The sequence below is a fragment of the Tubulanus polymorphus genome, chromosome 4 (assembly GCF_964204645.1).
Source record: "Tubulanus polymorphus chromosome 4, tnTubPoly1.2, whole genome shotgun sequence".
NCBI lineage: Eukaryota > Metazoa > Nemertea > Palaeonemertea > Tubulaniformes > Tubulanidae > Tubulanus > Tubulanus polymorphus.
In genome coordinates, this window is record NC_134028.1 from 27,287,080 (window position 1) to 27,307,301 (window position 20,222).

Consider the following 20,222-nt stretch of genomic DNA (forward strand, 5'->3'; position numbering starts at 1 on the left):
ATTTCATAGAAATATAAAATTAACCTCGAATGATGATACTGGAGGCCGTAATGTTGAGTCCGGGTGACCCCTAGATAATTCAGACCGCACAGATGATGATGAAAACTGTCATGAAAACTGTGTTCTCCCCTTCTTCAGAATCAAGCTATAAATTAAGAAAAGATATTTGCATTATTTACTTAAAAGTGTCATTATTGCTTAGGCTACATTCTGCTTTCATCAATATCAATATCTATAAGCCTATGTGCCCCTAGAGGAACCTTATCTATTTTCTGAATTGATAATCAATGGAGTTTCAATGCACCTTATTTCTTATGCATCATCTATGGGAAATATAGAATGAAATTTATTCAATGAATTAAACTCTGTGTCCGTGATTCGAACCCTGTAACTTGCCATTGGATGTTGAAAGAGAGGATTTTTCCCGGGTTCCAGCGTCCACATATTTGACACCAAATTTCACAAAATTTTCTTTCCAAACAAAAACTAACTCATTTTTACTATAGAATCAATCTTATATAGGTCTATGTAGTGTTAATGGAAATAAATAGAAATATATTTATAAATAGACGATTATTTCTTTATATTATGGTCTGATTGATGGTGCATGGTCTTTTGGTCCCCTTCTTTTCCCTGCTTAGGATAGCGGACACACAGCAGGAAAACTGGAATAATCATTTGTCATATCCCAAACACCCCGTCCCCAGACGCGCATCCGCGTGTGGTATAAGTCAAACCTCGGACTACATTAATCGCCACCTGGGTTCAAGTTGACATGTTTGACTGAGTTTGGACACTTATTCGATCAGTAACTTTGAGCCTTTATTTCGCTTCTCTTGCCCCCATCCCCGACCAGTACATGGCGCCTAATCGTATATCAAAGGAGTCTCATCTACGAACCTGTTCGTTGTACGTTCGTCGCCCGATAGAATCGAGAGAATTTTGCCCTCCATATGATTTCTACATAATGATATGCTGCAGTCACATGTATCATATTTTCTCGTGCGCGACGCCGTCTCTATAATGATATCACAAACATAGACCCGTCCAGTGAGAGGGTAGTCGCATCATTATAATTATAATTATAATTATAATTATAATTATAATTATAATTATAATTATAATATATCTTTATTGTCAGAGAATATTCTCGTATGACACATACAAATATAAATATAAACGGATACAGTTAGTAATAACTGTACCAACATTAGAGCTTTATATAAGGAGAGTAAATGGTATGATAGAATCTCCCTAATTCCGATCATTGGGACCAACAAAATTCATCCGTTTTACGGCAAATCCGGATTAAAAGTCATTTTCGTGTATATTAATGATTAAATTGACTGTAAATATTATCCGGATTAGACCAAAATTTGGATTAAGCCGATGCGGATTAAACGATTTAGTTTGACTGTATTAGCCAATAGAATCAGTCTTGGAATACAGAAAGACGTTCACGATTGAGTTATGTACAAATACCGATATGAGAAAAGCTTAGATTCACCTCCTAAGCCATCACCCATGGAAATGGCCCCAGGGCACTAAAAAGGCAATTACCAAGAAACAAACACTGACGCGAGTGTTGGCCTGTTTGATAAACGCAGTAACCCTAGTGTTGGCCTTGTACCACACTGACCACACGTATTCACAAACTAAGTCAGCCACCAGAACTCAGCGGTCTAGTGGTTGGCGTGCTCGGCTGGCATGCTGGAGTTCGCAGGTTCGAGTCCTGCTAGGGTTAGGGTTACGGTCGATCTAGGGTTAGGGTTAGTGCCTCAGGTTGGGGCTAATTTTTGGCCCAGCGAGGTATTTGTAGTACGATGATCATCTGTTTGCCTCAGGTTATTTTTTGGTGAATAGATTCTATACTAACTTATATATTTTGAACACAAATATTCTCTTTATCCTTAGAAGCCACTTTATTTAAAAGATACTTTGCTCAATAGAGTACGTAGTTTATTTCTGAATGAACGAAAGGGTTGGTGACATTATTCAATATATATAAAAACCACAATATCTATTTTACGGTTGGTATGCAACAATTTCCACTCTTTTCCATAGGTGTCGCTTTGGATAAATGTCTATATTTCTTGACCCAATGGACCGATTACGATTAAACTTGATACACAGGAACTTTTATCAAGTAGCACTCGGGGTGGGTGAAATCGCTCTAGGTTGAAGTTACACTGTCCTAAAATGGCTCCAAACAACGTGAAATTGGTAGTTAGGCCTACTTCGAGTAGCACCTAATACGACGATTAACAGTACAAATATCGATATAGACACGGTTTTAGTCGACACATTGATCGCCGGGTTTAAACATTCATGGATATGACCATGTTTCACAATTAAATTCATCTTCTAAATGAGGACGACCATCGATCACGTGTCTAATGGCATCATAATGGGTACGGGGTGTCCCGCGTTCGAACCAAATAATTACTGATACTGGTTCAGAGTGGTCTTGATACTGAATAGAGGATGTACTGGGGTATCCCGAGTTCGAACCCAGTAACTACTGATACTGATTCAGAGAGGTCCTGATGCTGATTTGATGATGTACAGGGGTGTCCCGGGTTCGAACTCAGTAGTGGTCCAAGTTGTCCTGATGCTGAATGGAGGATGTACAGGGGTGTCCCGACCGTACGGTGCTGCCGCTATGCTCATCGTTAGCGGGATTTCCATACACTAACTGAAGTCAACTCTGGCAATCGTCGTGCTGTCCAGTTATACTCCGTAACCCTTGCTTGCCAGAGTTGACTAACGTTAGTGTATGAAAATCCTGCTACCGATGAGCATAGAGGCAGCACCGTACGGTAAAATGTTGATATCTTAACAAAAGTAATTACTGATAACTGATTGGTCCTGATGCTGAATGGAGGATGTTCAGGGTTATCCCGGGTTCGAACCCAGTAATTACTGATACTGGTTCAGAGTGGTCTTGATACTGAATAGAGGATGTACAGGGGTGTCCTGGGTTCGACCCCGCCACGAAAAATGATTAAATAACGCACACACGACTTACAGCAACATTTATCTATATGTATTCCTCATTGACATGTAACACACCAGGACCCAGTTCCACAGTTGTGAGTTTGGGGTAACCCATTGAAAATGAAATAACTTTAACTCACAACTGTGGAACTGGGTCCTGCCCTTTTAAGAATAGTAGTTGGACCATCGAATTGAAACCCTCGCATACTATGGTAAGAAAGAATAAATGAATCCCTCAAATGGACACCAGGGGTCGCAGTTTCACAAAAAACGATGCATTTTTTAAACGAATTATTGAAGAAATTTAATCTGGATCAAATCTAACAAAAACAGATGAACTTCCTGAACTCAGCTTTTCTTTTTTGTTGATCTTTGATAATTAATCCGGTGAACTGTACCCGCGGTACAGATGATGCGAGGGTTTCAATCAGATTTAGATGCCGCAGTTTCGCACACTGAATAGCGAGTATTTAATCCCATCGAGTCCAGTTTCACAGAGAAAGTATGAATCAATTTCAACTTGGGATTTAATTTTTTCTTCAAAATAAAATGTTTGAACGCAATTGGTTTGTGAAACTGTACCCTAGGCTCAGTTTCTTCAAAAATATTCATTCATTGAGGCGGTAAAGTCGAATTGATTAAAGTTTTTTGAATAAATTATTTCTATGAAACTGAACCCGTGGGATTTACGTGTGACGCACTGAGTGTGTGTGAAACTGCTGGCGTCTGTAATCACAACTAAAACAACACAGAAAATTCATCTTTATTTCAAATAAAACAGAACAACAGTTCACACGAAATATTATAGTCCCATGATAAAGAAAACCTCGATATTTCAACTTTATGGTTTCATTGATTGAGTGACTTAAAACATGTCGATATTACATCATTATACAATATGTGTATCATACAATTTTTTACAAAACCAGACCAATAAAACTGGGTCGTGGGGTACAAACAATTACAAACTAATGCAACCAGTTATCGCTGCTTTACAGCTACATTTAATCTTCAATTTCAATTTTCACTAAAACTTTAAAACCCACTATATAGAAACTTAATAGAAGTAAAAGACACAACATTTTGGAGTCTCTGTAGAGACCATCATCAAGTCTGAAGAATAACTAAAACAGGGAAAAACAAGTTAATTGGGAAAGTAAAGCGAGTGTTCAGTGCTAAGGTCGAGAGGTTTTGTTATTTTGTTCGTATAGGTTGTTCTAGTTATTTCTTCATTATACTTTTATTATTTTGATTCTGATTCTTGATAAATGAATTTTGCCTTTTAAATTTGCATATAACAGGGTTTAAATTATATATTCTATGCCCGAGTCAGGCTATTATTCTATTAGCAAAAATGACACCACAGCTTTGAGAGACGAATCAGGGGATGACTTGATTGTTTTTATAGATATGTGATACACAGTCTATCAAACCATCATAAACAGAACAACAGTAGGCTGCCCGTGCCGGTCGGCACAGATAAACAATATTCATTTGGCTCCAGGTAGATGGCTGGTCCCTGTCCCTGTCAAATGGCAAATTAGTCCCGATCCCAACTTCGTCCTAGAATAGAGAAAACTTGCGTCAGCAATTATTACATAGAAAATGTTCAATTGAATTAACAGTCAAGTGGGAATTGTTTTCATGACATAATTCGGTAACTAGAATTTATAATTACCTTATAATTCAAGATAATTCAACACCATTATTCAATCTTTGATCACTTTTCAAACTGTTCTATTGGACAAATTTCATGCTGCAAAAAATCATCATACTATGAAAATACTAAGTAATGTATTTATAGCAGTCTGAAATTGGGGCTAAATTCTATTAGAAAATCAATCATTTTCAAACTTGTGTTGAGCAGAATTAAGCAGCATCAGCTGCAGCAGCATCAGCCGCACTGCTTCCCGGAGAATCACACATAAAAATTCTGTACAGAATAATTAAATGTTAGAATATTATGAAATTAGAGCACAGTGGAGTGATGAAAGACTCACCATTTCTAAACTCATATCAGATAAGTTCAGTGCCATCTAGCAGGATTTCACTTCCAACAGTCATAATGTCATGAAGTTAAGAGAACTGATGATTTTCTGAGAAAATAAATTCTTAAAACGATAGCAGCAGCTTCAGCAACTAGAGCTTCTTTACTCTTTGAAGGTGAATATTTTTAATTTCTCCAGTTCCAAAAAGTGTTGGGCGTATTGCATTCTGGAAAGAGAAAATTATGCCAGAAAATGGTTAATGAAATAGATAGAAACTGCAACTTGTTTGTGTTCGATTGACAGAAAACCTACCAGGTTAATGAGTAGTTTATCACAATGTGTCGAGTATATGCAGATTTCTGAGAGGTTTGATGGTAGCTTTAGACTGCGTCCTCAAGTAAAACGTTGATACCTGCCAACATTGACCGATCAAAACATCATTTTCTGGACTTGATTTGAAGATCACCACAAATTACTGCAATAAATCGATATAAAACTCACCGCTTCTGACTTGTTTGATTCTTAGAGCAATATTTACTGCAAGTTCAGCTTTATTTTGGACCCTAGAATACAACAGTTGTATAATTTTGATGATTCGAACTTTGACCAGAATAGAAGTGATTGAAAATTCGCCTTCACTGATTAATGTAGCTTCTAATCAGGAAATGAGTTTATAAATGTACAGTCAAACAGAGACTAGAATCTGTAGAGATATTTACCGGTACTGTATTGGTTTTGAGGACTTAAAGCGATGTCCATCTTAAACAAATGTGAAGTGAATTCCCAATGTTTACTGTTCACAGATTCTATCAAGGGTTCCAGATATTTCAGCTCCTAAATACGAATTTTAGAAATTTTCAGTGAAGCTGTTATGAAATAAGAGCAGTTTCACACCAAATTAAACTAAGCCGTGATCTTTGAGTGGTTGAATGCTGGAAACATGAACAGATCGAATAATTTATATAGAACAGTTCTCTAAAAATAATGAATTTCCAAACAGGTTTTACCTGCTGCTGCCGCTGCTGGTAGCGCTGTTGCTGCATGGTGCTGGTACTGCAGGTACTGCCAGTGCTGCTGTTGCAGCTGCTGGTGGCGCTGTTGCTGCATGGTGCTGGTACTGCAGGTACTGCCAGTGCTGCTGTTGCTGCTGCTGCTGCGGTGTGTATCTCATCCTGTAACTGAGAGTAAAACAGTAATTTTTAGTTCAAAAATAATTCAAAATATCAACAGAGACTGTGAAGAATTCTGTGGAGAAATTCATTAACAGTTTTGTACTTACCTTTAAATGAGCCTGTTTAAATAGTAAATTATATTGCATTCATTTCATTCTGAAAAGAAAAAGAAACAATAATCAGTGACAATAGAGCAGAATGTAACATCTCAAATTTTCAATCAATCAGACAGAAACAGTACAGGATTTCTGTGGATTAAACTGCTGTACTTATTTCATACTGATTGAACAGTTACAGATACATGTAACATTGTGTACAGATACAGAGTACAGATCACTGCATTACTTCATCCTGTGATTGAACAGTGATTTAATGTTCTCTCATCTTCATTAGATTCCCATCCGTCTAACTAAAACATCAGAACATTTCAACTCATCTAACCTCCCGACCCAACCCTCCCAGACCCCATCCCTCCCGCCCTTCTTCTCTCCCATACCCCTTCAATCCTGCCTCCCGCCCCCTTCCCTCCCACGCCCCTTCCCTCCCGCCTCCTTCCCTCCCTCATCCCTTCCCTCCCGCCCTACCCGACCCCTTCCCTCCCGCCCATACCCTAGCCCTCCCTCAATGCCCCCGCACCTGGCCCTCCCTCAATGCCCTCCCACCTAGCCCTACCTCAATGCCTCCTCAACTCTCTCAATGCCCTCCCACCTGGCCCTCCCTCAATGCCCTCCCACCTAGCCCTACCTCAATGCCTCCTCAACTCTCTTGTCTCCTCTTCACACACCACTCATCTGTACAATAACTACAAAACGATTTGCCATTTTTCACGATCATATCAATTTCATTTATAAATCAAAATCCTTAATCAATTGCATCATTGATGGGACTCACAGATACTTTCTCTACACATTTTGGACACATTCAGATGACTTCAAATGATCATATGCCTGGGTTGGTCTTGAAAATCACATGGCTTCATTTTTACAGATGATTTCTTTATCAATTTCATCAAATTATTCCTATTATTTCTACTCCCTCTAATAAGTATTCACAATATATCTCAGTTTCACGACAAGTTGCAGCAGTCGTCTGTAAACAGATTTCATTTCATCAAATGATGCGAGTTTGAGTTGTAGAGGTTTCATCTACAAAACATCAAACCAAACCTGAGGAACTTAATGTTGTAAGGGAGGGGGACGTATATGGAGGGTTCACCCGAACAAAGGAAATAAGCCCGAACCAAATCTCCACACTCACAAAATATTGTGATAAGGGCAAACACAAACCAAGGACAAGAATGATGGCTGAGATCAAAACAATTAAGGCTATTTATGTTGCTTCACCAATTCAACATGACGTCACTAAATGAAACCATTGTGGACTATTTCAATACTCTCTACTAGAGGTTTCATATAAGCAAGTAGTTTATGGAATCCTATTCATAAAAGTTATTAATCAATGTTTTTAAACTGCTGATGCAAAATATATACGTCATAAATAATCTGTTTGATTGTCTTTTCAAGTTAAACCCAGTCGAACGAACTCCAGCCATTTTTCCTTCATTTGCCATTTTTCGTTTTTACTCTTTTCTCTGACTTTTAGCACTTGAGTCGAGGTAGGAATAGACCCCTGCCCGCTCGCTAAGCGTGCAGGACACTAAACCTTCGAATTGCTCTCGGACCCCACTCTTTATATCAGCATTTCATGCTGTTTTATTTTATTCACGCATTCGCTTTACATTTTTTCATATGGCTTTTCCTTATTTGTCGTCTCACTAAAATTCTCATCCGTTCCGACTGGGATCAAGTTTAATCTTTTAGAGACAAACAGCAAAAGGTTGTGTTAGTTGCACCAGCAGCAGCAGCAGCAGCTGCAGCAGCACCAGCAGCAACACTGATACAGACGAATCTTTCATTAACTACGTCATTTGTTCCATTCTCAAATATTGAGTCATGAAGGCAACAGAAATAACTTTAAAAAACTTTCAATCTATCATTTATGGCCTTGTTTTAGTGACCTAAGCGTCAAATATTGGTTCATAGCCCAGGTTTGGTGACCAAAGAGTCAAAGTTTGGTTCATGGCTCAGGTTTAGTGACCAAAGAGTCAAAGTTTGGTTCAAGGCTCAGGTTTAGTGACCAAGGAGTCAAAGCTTGGTTCAAGGCTCAGGTTTAGTGACCAAAGAGTCAAAGTTTGGTTCATGGCTCAGGTTTAGTGACCAAATAGTCAAAGTTTGGTTCATAGCCCTGTTTTGGTGACCAAAGCGTCAAAGTTTGGTCTATGGTTCTGATTTGGTGACCACGGAGGGTAAATATAGCTCATGGCCCTCGTTAAAGGTAGGTCAGTTTTATGGCTCTGGTTTGATTAGCAAATAACGTGAGAAATTGAGCGTTGCATATGTTGAATAGGGGAATTGGACTAAACACTCATCACTAGAATAAAGTGAAGAATTATGTTCACACTGAATGGGCTCAAAATCTTGACTAATTGATAAAATCTGAAATAATTCTGACTAATTTGAGTCTATCGGAAAATGATGCATTGATCGAAGTCTAAAAGCTATAAACTGACAAATTGATCGAGCACTGATAATATTTTAAATAACAGCGGAGGATGAAATAACTTTCATAAACTGATATGATCGTGAAAAATGGCAAAATACACTAGATACACCTCCCCCACGCTTTATCAGAGTCTCATTGTAGTAGGAAGATTGCCGTAGCCTAACTGTAAAAACTACAACTACATCTGGTTGAATATCATTTGTTTTTATGGCTTTTAAATTCAGTAAAATATTTCCTGATAGAAGTATAATTAGTTCGCAGCCCCTTAAATTCTGTCTAGAATAGAATTATAAGTCACAGGTAGAAATAGAATATTATCCTATTCTAAAATGAATATAATAATAGAACAATAGTCTCTCCGTGTCAATCTTTGTCCCACCTAAAAATTGTACAGTTTATTTCAGAAAATATGTCCCATTTTTTTGAAAAGGATAACTAATTATTAAGGATATCTATGAATAGTGATATACTGTGCCATGAAGGCAAATGAAGAAGTGTGTCAATAAAAGTGATTACAAAACATATCACTTATTCTAATGAGTTCTATACTCTTCTTCCAAAAATGAAGAGTAGGTCTCTGTCTAAGAATCTGCAGAAAAAAGAGGAAGCAGCGATGAATGTGACTGCATCAACAATTTTCTAAGTCGTCCTATACAGTTCTCAGTATTTACAGCCGTTTTTAAAATAGCACAGAAGAAAATACATCTTTCAGCTGGAAATGTATCAGTAAACCGCCAGATATCAACAGTAATTATTACGTATGATTGTTGTTTCATTGAATTATTAATGAAACCGTTTTTTGATCGGAGCCAAGGAGCAGTTTGTGATCATTCAAAAAATATCACTCATTCCTGACCACATTAAATAATGGCCCTAAACATTGAAACGTCCCAATTCAAAAATCTGGGGGCAATTATCTCATAACGATTGAGAGAAGTGACAGTGAAATAACGTGCGCACTCACCGGGGATCAAACCCGGGTCTCATAGAAATAACAACCAGTAAAATAGAACGAGTCCAATTGGCCGATGCTTATACAGCTTACTGTAACATGACAAGTTGCAGTCACACATGTTGCGGCCACATGACGTGTTTCATAATGATTAATCCTTTCTTAGAATAATAAAAAGATGGGACACATTTTCTGAAATATCCTGAATTTCGAGACTAAAACTACGACTAAACCACCTGTACCTGTACCTAAAACCCCACCCAATATCCCTCCCTCCAAAGTCCTACCACCACCCCTACATCCCTCCCGCCCTCCCTCACCCCTTCCCTCCCGTACCCTTTCCCTCCCGCCCTCGCTCACCCCTCCCTCCCGCCCTCCCTCACCCCTTACCTCCCGCCCTCCCTCACCCCTTACCTCCCACCCTCCCTCACCCCATAGCCCTACCTCCCCCAAACCTACCCACCCTCCCTAAACCCTGTGGTTAGGTGAGATGAATGTTCTAATGTTTTAGTTAGACGGATGGGAATCTAATGAAGACGAGAGAACATTAAATCACTGTTCAATCACAGGATGAAGTAATGCAGTGATCTGTATCTCAGTATCTGTACACAATGTTACATGTATCTGTAACTGTTCAATCAGTATGAAATAAGTACAGCAGTTTAATCTATAGAAATTCTAACTCTCAAGATACACATGATCTGATTGTCACGAAGGAACATGATTGATAACAGTTGTATTATTGACATCAGGAACCAGTTTCATATTGATTAAAAATAACATTTGAGTTGACCACAATTTAGAAAACCTGTAAACCCGCACAGAAATAACAATCCCAATCATGAACTGATTATAGTCAAATATTCACCAAAAGAAATTTGAAATGATTGAATAAATGCAACAGGTTTCTGAGATTTCATTTCAAAACATGGTTTATAACAAACAATATAAAATTGGTCCCTAAAAATCAATTCAACAACCGATAAATAAAGATTAATGTAACTTATCTTGAATTTCCACATAGGCTATAGTGATTCCTGATGTCATGCTGAATCCAAGAATGATTCCCGATGTCCGGCGCGAAACCAAAAAAGTCTGATTGTGAAACACTGATTCCTTGTTGTCCTGTGCTGAATCTAAGAGTGATTCTTGTTTTCCTGTGCTGAATCAAAATTCCTGTTGAACATGTTGAAGTGATACCTATAATAGACAAATCTAAGATTGTTTTCTTTCCTCAGAAATAACTGCAGAAATATCAAATCTAAAATTCAAACTTACAAATTAGATTGTTCACTCCAATCTGCAGTTCATTTATTCACGGGGTTTTTCTATCCACAGTTTAGGTTTTGCATCTAGAGTTGAACATGAAATATAAACAAAAAGGTAATGAAAAAATGAACAGTTTAAATATTATCTGTTTCTGAAACCAATGATCATCATCATCATCATCATCAATATCAGACGAATGGAGGCAAGTAGTGGCATCCATCCTCCCGCGGCAGTGACTCGAACCTCATGGCATCCAGATTGCCACGGTACGAAACCCTGCCACACTAGACCGAGTGCGCAGCAGCTACACGCGCAGCTTAGATAATGTCATTAATAGCCAATCAGAAATTCAGTTTTATTTTAGCCCGGGTTTACCCATTTATAGTTCTTCCGTGAAATTTACCTCAGCGATTAACGAGCGATCTGTTTGGTGCCGCAAGATTTCGCGCGGTAAAGCTGCGCATGTACCTGCGCACCCAGTCTAGTGTGGCAGGGGGTCGTACGGTGGCTGAGTGTAGCAAGCGATGTCATCAGGTTCAAATCCCTTCCATGGGAGGATGTTGGTTGGTGTCCGACACGTTTGGACTGCTGTGGTGATTAATATCGGTTTAGCGACAGATGAAATAAACTTACACTGTTTTCACTATTTGATGAAATCAGTCGATGGAATCATTTTAGAACAAATTCATCACAAAACAGCGAGGTGAAGCCCATCGTGGTCTAGATATATCAGGATGGAATGACGTCGATATGCTTGACTGAGCGCCACCAGTCCAAGTGCACCGTTTGTAGGATGTTCCTCTGAAATAATTTGATTTACCACAATATCTGAGATGGAATATTTTTCGCCATTTAAACCAATGTTACAAACACTTACCAAATATTGAAATACTGATTTCAGGGGTCCGGAAGGAGGGTGGCAATATTAAGGTGAGGATTTTGCTAAATTTCGTGTTATGGTAAAGCACGCCATTTTGATATTGCGTCATAGTGTACCTCAGATTGGGATTCCCGCCGCTAGACTGGTCACCGCCACCTGCATTCGCAAGTAGAAATGGCAACCAGTCTATTGCAGGTCTCGGCTTCTTTTCGATTATATTGAATTTTTATATTCTACGCAATATTCAAAGAATTTATTCTAATGAAAACCACGCTCTTGGATCAAAGGCCCGTTGATTACTACTTTAGTTCTCAGAAATTCCGCTATCGTTATTCATAGGGGCAGCACTGAACGGTTGTTATCTGATGCAGTCTTGCTATTTTACTGCGGCATGTGAGGAATACAGATTTTTCTTAAATCAAATTTCATTCATCACTCAACACAAGTTTGTTAGAAATTAATAACTCTACCAACATTAGAGCTTTATATAAGGAGAGTAAATAGTATGATAGAATCTACTTAATTCCGATCATTGGGACCAACAAAATTCATCCGTTTTATGGCAAATCCGGATTAAAAGTCATTTTCGTGTATATGAATGAATAAATTGACTGTAAATATTATCCGGATTAGACCAAAATTCGGATTAAGCCGATGCGGATTAAACGATTTAGTTTGACTGTATCAGCCAATAGAATCAGTCTTGGAATACAGAAAGACGTTCACGATTGAGTTATGTACAAATACGGATATGAGAAAAGCTTAGATTCACCTCCTAAGCCATCACCCATGGAACTGGCCCCAGGGCACTAAAAAGGCAATTACCAAGAAACAAACACTGACGCGAGTGTTGGCCTGTTTAATAAACGCAGTAACCCTAGTGTTGGCCTTGTACCACACTGACCACACGTATTCACAAACTTACTCAGCCACCAGAACTCAGCAGTCTAGTGGTTAGCGTGCTCGGCTGGCATGCTGGAGTTCGCAGGTTCGAGTCCTGCTAGGGTTAGGGTTACGTTCGATCTAGGGTTAGGGTTAGTGCCTCAGGTTGGGGCTAATTTTTGGCCCAGCGAGGTATTTGTAGTACGATGATCATCTGTTTGCCTCAGGTTATTTTTTGGTGAATAGATTCTATACTAACTTATATATTTTGAACACAAATATTCTCTTTATCCTTAGAAGCCACTTTATTTAAAAGATACTTTGCTCAATAGAGTACGTAGTTTATTTCTGAATGAACGAAAGGGTTGGTGACATTATTCAATATATATAAAAACCACAATATCTACTTTACGGTTGTTATGCAACAATTTCCACTCTTTTCCATAGGTGTCGCTTTGGATAAATGTCTATATCTCTTGACCCAATGGACCGATTACGATTAAACTTGATACACAGGAACTTTTATCAAGTAGCACTCGGGGTGGGTGAAATCGCTCTAGGTTGAAGTTACACTGTCCTAAAATGGCTCCAAACAACGTGAAATTGGTAGTTAGGCCTACTACGAGTACGGGTAGAACACAGTTTGAAATCGTATCGTTGTAGGTTATCGTAAAGAAGATGAATCCGTAGGCACCTAATACGACGGTTAACAGTACAAATATCGATATAGACACGGTTTTAGTCGACACATTGATCGCTGGGTTTAAACATTCCTGGATATGACCATGTTTCACAATTAAATTCATCTTCTAAATGAGGACGACCATCGATCACGTGTCTAATCGCATCATAATGGGTACGGGGTGTCCCGCGTTTCAACCAAGTAATTACTGATACTAGTTCAGAGTGGTATTGATACTGAATAGAGGATGTACAGGAGTATCCCGAGTTCGAACCTAGTAATTACTGATACTGGTTCAGAGTGGTCTTGATACTGAATACAGGGGTGTCACGGGTTCGAACCCAGTAGTGGTCCAAGTTGCCCTTATGCTGGATAGAGGATGTCCCGACCGTACAGTGCTGCCGCTATGCTCATCGTTAGCGGGATTTCCATACACTAACTGAAGTCAACTCTGGCAATCGTCGTGCTGTCCAGTTATACTCCGTAACCCTTGCTTGCCAGAGTTGACTAACGTTAGTGTATGAAAATCCCGCTACCGATGGGCATAGAGGCAGCACCGTACGGTAAAATGTTGATATCTTAAAAATAATAACTGATAACTGATTCAGAGTGGTCCTGATGCTGAATAGAGGATGTACAGGGGTGTCCCGGGCTCGAACACAGTGGTGGTCCAAGTTGTCCTGATGCTGAATAGAGGATGTACAGGGGTGTCCCGGGCTCGAACACAGTGGTGGTCCAAGTTGTCCTGATGCTGATTAGATGATGTACAGGGGTGTCCCGAGTTCGAACCCAGCACTATTCTAGGTTGTTTCTCGAAAAATGATTGAATAACGCACACACGACTTACAGCAAAATTTATGTATATTTACTCCAGAGAGGATTTTGATAAAACCAATGTCTCTAGTAAACTTTGCATCATTCATGAATCTACTCAACCAAAATAAATAAAATTAAAACCAAATTTTAGAATCTACAGGGCTTCATTTCTGAATGATTATTGTTTGTTTTGGCTGGTGCGTTGTCATGGTGATGGCAAGGTGTTGATCCGATGTCTGGAAAAATAGTAATTCCTCAAAACGGAGCCAAATTTCATCCTGAAATGAATAACTACACTTATTTTCATCGATATGATAATGAAACGAGTTTATTTGAGCAAAATACGTTATAGAAATTTATCACAGAAATATAGAACTTGTCGATGTCGACCGCGCCCCGCTGATAAACTAGGTGAAATACCTATTGTGAGTCACCGATTTAAGTTTTTAAGTTTCTTTGTTTGAAATACCGGTATTTTATTGGGAATATTTTTCACATAATTTTTCTGTGAACTATTGCACGGAAATCGCAACAAATTCCTAATTTCGTGGTATTATTTCCTGCAACTATCAATTCGGAGCGGCATGTAAAGTCTACCGCGGGCACTATCGTGAGCTCTTTACTTGGTGCCCGGAGCGCTAAAGTCCTGTTCACCTCGATCTGCGTGGACTGCAGAACTAGCCCTCCCAAGTGGAGTATGTCCCATTTGAGAATGATGGCGGACGAATCAATCCCATTTTTCGCTTGAAATATTTAGAAGCTTCTCTTTCAACGCAGAAGCGACAGAATGTCTTCAAACCATTTCAACATTGAGATACAGTAAGTAAATTTACTTATGAATCGAATACTTTTTTGTACGGTTGAAGGTGATTCGAGATGGAAGGTGTCGGAACACAGGGGCTTGTCACTCACAATTTGACGGAGGGAGGATGGATTGGATGACACCAGTTGCCAGTATCCCTATCTATATAAGGATACTGGTGTGGTCCATCCTCAATCAAATTGTGATAAGCTCCTGTGTGTTGGACATAAAACACTCGGGTTTAACCGCCATGTCGAGCTGATGCGTGTAAAACTGTCGGCCGACATTCAAGATACAATTAGTAAAATGTATGAATAATATCAAGTGTGGATCGAGGCCTAATATAAACTATTATTATCAATGCAGATGGAGCATTTGAGCAGGGACTTGACACAAAAGGATTTTGACCCCAGTATCCTCAGTCTTTTTATATATAGTACCTAGGATACTGGGGTTGAAATCGTTTTGTGTCAAGTCCCTGTGATTACTATCAATACAGATGTAGCATTTGACCCCGCGGATACCCTGGATTTTAGAGTGATTTCTCTGACAGGTTTCTATGTTTATTTCAGGGTGATGCTCAACTAAATAACTGCAGTCATGCAGGAAGTTCAAGAAATAACTGTTTGCAATGAAGTGAACAAGTGATCCCTCAATTCAGGTAGATATATCTTAAGGTAGGGGCACACGAGCGTATTTTTTCGCCCGATCGCGGCGAATTTATAAATCGCCCGAAAAATTCGCTAGTGTGGCCACTCACGGCGACGACGATTTCGTCGGCCGACTCGATCGCCCGGTGAATCGCCTGTATCAAACATGTTTGATATTTTCGGCCGATTATTTACGCCGGCGATCGGATCGCTCGCAAATTCGCTCGTCTGCCCGCACTCAGCGAATTTCGCCGATCTATCCATTTTTATCAACCAATAGGATGCATTGTTGATATCATGTGATTCGTTAACTCTCTCCCTCTTAGTGCCAGTCGCTGACCGAATTTCGGTTTGATCGCTTTGTGTGCCCGCTCGTATCGGGCGTATAATTTCGTCGGCGAATTTAATCGTCGCGATCGGGAGAAAAAATACGCTCGTGTGTCCCTAGCTTTAGGCCCTTGTCACAGACCTCTAGAAACCAGTTTCAGTGGTGTTTTAAAACCGAGTTAACCAAAATCCAAGCAGGTTTTCAGCGCAGTTCTCAAATCATTGATGCCATCATGATTTGAAAGCTTGTCAAAGATTGCAGTTCAATTTACTGTGTTTGGGACTTTGCAAAATTTCGCTGCGATGAAATTTACTGTGGAAATATCAAACATGTTTGAATGGTGCGATTCACCTGCTGCTGAGCAACGAACACGCTGCAAATTTCATTGTGAAATCTGTAATTTCAGACGGTGTGGGAATAAATTCATATAGTGTTCCCTGCTCTAAGTCTGAACCAATTTACCGTTAAGTCTTGTATGAAAAAAAGATTGTAACACTGAAAATTCTTGGCACTAAAAGCATTTTGAATCTTGTTGAATCTGTTTTCATTTTTTATCTGATGAAGAAATAAAGATTTTCAGTGTTTTGTATTATTTCAGATGTAGGCTTAACGCTAGAGTTTTGTTTATTCTACTCAAAAGAAGGTGATGTTTAGATCAGGTTCGTTTAGTTACTCTTATTCATGTCGAATATTTGATATGATTTTTGTGAATTGCTCTAATGATGTTATAATGAACGTTGTTTGATTTTTTTTCAGTCTAATGGAGGAGGATTTCAATAACTGAAACCTGCGACACGTCTACACCTGAAATTGACTGCGCGTCAAATGAATGAATTATTGAATGTAAATGACTGTGATGTTTAATGCTGATTAGAGGATTTGGACCAGGGTGTCTGATATATACTGATGAATAGTTACTACATGATCGCCACCTATTGGAATTTTGCTGAACTACCAAATTATTGGATTGAACAGTATATCACAGACGCCATCTATTGGAAATTTAGAAATTTATGTCTTGAGTGTCAAAATAAACGTAAAATTTATTTTAGATAAACACTTAAAATCTTTCCCAAGTTGAGTCTGAACTGTTTGTTTTGATCTGAATGTAGTCGATCACAATATCTGAGTGACTGTCAAAACCCTTTCAGGATTGGCACTTAACTATCCTATGAGTACAGAGATGATTTTGATAAAACCAGTGTCTCTGGTAAACTTTGCATCATCCAGAATCTACTCAACCAAAATAAAGAAACTTGAAACCAAATTTGAGAATCTATATGCGTTGTCATGGTGATGGCAAGGTGAAATTCTGGATCTGAGTTCGGGGAAAATAGTAATTCCTCAAAACAGAGCCAAATTTCATACTGAAATGAATAACTACACTTATTTTCATCGATATGATAACAAAATGAATTTATTTGAGCAAAATATTTCATAGAAATTTGTCACAAAAATATAGAACTTGACCTCGAATGATATGAAAGGGTGTTGAGTCTGGGTGACCTGTAGATACTTCAGATCGCACAGATGATGATGATGATGATGATGATGAAAACTGTTATTTGTGTTCTCCTCTTCTTCAGAATCAGACTATAAATAGATCAAGAAAAGATATCTGTATTTTTATTTTAAGAGTCATTATCAGGCCACACCGAGGGGTAGGGTGAGAGGTTTGAGACGGAAAACCCGATTCATAATAAATGAATGGTCCCACATCTCAAATATTACTACATATATTACTAAAACATCCTAAAATCCAGTTGCTACCTGGTTCAAGTTGACGTGTTTTGACTACATGTTATTTGACCAGTAACTTTGTGCCCCACACCAAATCCAGATCTATCAAAGTGACGTAGTAAACAGTACCAAACAATATATCTACCCGTACCTGAATTGAGGGATCACTTGTTCACCTCATTGCCAAACAGTTATTCGGGCTGGAACTCCCTGATGACTGCAGTTATTTAGTAGAGCATCACCCTGAAATAAACACAGAAACCTGTCTGTCAGAGAAAGCACTCTAAAATCCAGGGTATCCACCGCGGGGTCAAATCTGTAAACAGTATCTCATGAGACCAGTATTAAGCGCCTAATCGTATCGAAGGAGTCTCTACGAACCTGTTCGCTGGACGTTCGTCGCCCGATAGTTTATCGAGACAATTATATGCCCTCCATATGATTTCTTCAGTCAGTTTTTATGTCACATCGTCTCGTGTACGCCGCCGTCTCTATAATGAGATCACAAACATAGACTCGCCCAGTGAGAGGGTAGTCGGCGTCTTCAAGTCCCGACTTCCAGAATATCATTAAAAAAACTACCATTAACCAGTATAAACACCCCTAAAACCTCAATCAGTTAAGTATCAAGGCTGAAACAACCCCCCACTCGATATTTCAAGAGAAAACGTATCAAATACGCCCAGCCCATCCCGCTGTCGCAATAGCTCATCCCCCTATTGTTGCAACACAATAGAACACGCCACAATTGAAATATCCCTCGCACTAGCAATAGACGATATCCCCCAATTGAGATCGATTAGCCAATCAGCGGCCGCGTACTAAAGCGTGTCTGGACTTGTCGCAGGCGCCGGGAAATTCGATTTCAGCAATAAATCGAAATATCAGTCGAATCGTGCGCCATCTTTCGCTATTCTGATTGGATTTCACTCGCAAAGGAATACAATACGGAGAAAATGTTTTATAGGAGGTTTTTAGTGAATAAATGGAATATTTTCAATCGAAATGTGATAAAAATATTGCTATTTTGCGAGTGGATTTCATGAAAATTCTTAGACTGGACACGGAATTAAATTTACTTCAAAACGTGGGATTGGATGAACTTAAATAATCACTGGATCCACGTCGGAATCTGAGAAAAAGTTGCAGTTGTGTAAGTAAGTTTTTTTTGGTATCAACGATGGATTTATTATTCTATACTTTAGGGATATGTTTTTCTTGAACAATATTTAGAAAGTAAGGCAAAGTTTGAAATTTGTTCGTTACAAAATGCAACTTAAATTTACTAACGACTGGACTAATTTGACCCAACAATCAATATAGTGCTTTATGCATAGATTCTGCGCGATATTTCTCTTTAAAAAAAACCTCAGTCATCCTCATTAATCTGGTTGTCTAGTTGACTGATACAAATTACGTAACAGTAAAACAACAAACTGCGTTACGATGATGAACTGTGTTTTTATGTCGGTTTGATAGTTTATACGAGTTGAATTTACATAAATAGATTATTAGGAATTAAACTCAGGAATATTTTGAGAGAGACCCAGTAAGAGAGCGGTGCCGCATTAGAGACACAGGGTGGGGTAAGAGAGCGGTGCCGCATTAGAGACACAGGGTGGGGTAAGAGAGCGGTGCCGCATTATAGACACAGGGCGGGGTAAGCTGTGTTTTAGGTCGCGCTCTATTATCAACTACATCTCATTTTGCTGATAATCACTGATCAGCTCTTACAGTAACTCATTATACTAGTTTGATTCTTGATATAAAGAAAAGTCGAGGGCAGTAGGGATTTGTACTGGCATCAGGGGTAGATAGCAGATTGCAGAACTAGTTTCACTCATTTCAGTATGAATCAGTTATGACAAAATGAGACAATTTGTAGACTGCGTTATGTTTTCCAGGGTTTGATTAGCTTAAAGTTGTATGATCGACAAATTGGTTACACATATTATTAATGTACTGATCTAAAGTTTATACATTGGTTAAATGGGACATTCGAAATAAATTCAAGTTAAATGATTTTCAACTAATAAAACTACGATAGCGGTGTTGCATAAGTTCATCACGCAGGAACCTGTCACAAAATCATACACAGATACATTCAGTATTAAAACGGTCCAGTTTGAGATGATATTGATATTGTATTGTTAATGATTAACGTATAGTGACCTGCATTGAGTTTACGATGTAAAGAAGATGATTTATAGTCTCGTGAAATGTGTCAAATGTCATTGTTTATTGTTCTCGGACAATACGATACAAATGCCTACGTGATGCGCGTTCAAACGGTTTCATCCAGTTCAGATATTCATATTTTGTATCAGTTAGCCAAACACCGACGAGTATGACTAACTTTGTATCCAATCACTGACGAGTATGACTAATTATGCGTCGAATCATTGATGAGGATATTTTGGAAGCTGGACCCGGTGTTGGCGGCGCCGACGCCTCATGAAAATATAAATTAATCATTAAAATTCAAATTTCAAGTTAAATAAT

At 38.8% G+C, this 20,222-nt stretch overlaps 2 long non-coding RNA genes across 2 annotated transcripts; one reads left to right on the plus strand and one right to left on the minus strand.

The window, feature by feature from the left end:
- Positions 1 to 14,892: 14,892 nt before the first annotated feature.
- Positions 14,893 to 16,998, plus strand: LOC141904646 (uncharacterized). The gene is made up of 4 exons (XR_012619162.1): positions 14,893 to 15,019; positions 15,575 to 15,663; positions 16,579 to 16,639; positions 16,737 to 16,998. It is a non-coding gene; the product is annotated as an uncharacterized LOC141904646 (long non-coding RNA).
- A 381-nt stretch (positions 16,999 to 17,379) lies between these two features.
- Positions 17,380 to 18,291, minus strand: LOC141904748 (uncharacterized). The gene is made up of 3 exons (XR_012619194.1): positions 18,102 to 18,291; positions 17,872 to 17,963; positions 17,380 to 17,573 (listed from the first exon to the last, which is right to left on the minus strand). It is a non-coding gene; the product is annotated as an uncharacterized LOC141904748 (long non-coding RNA).
- Positions 18,292 to 20,222: the final 1,931 nt, after the last annotated feature.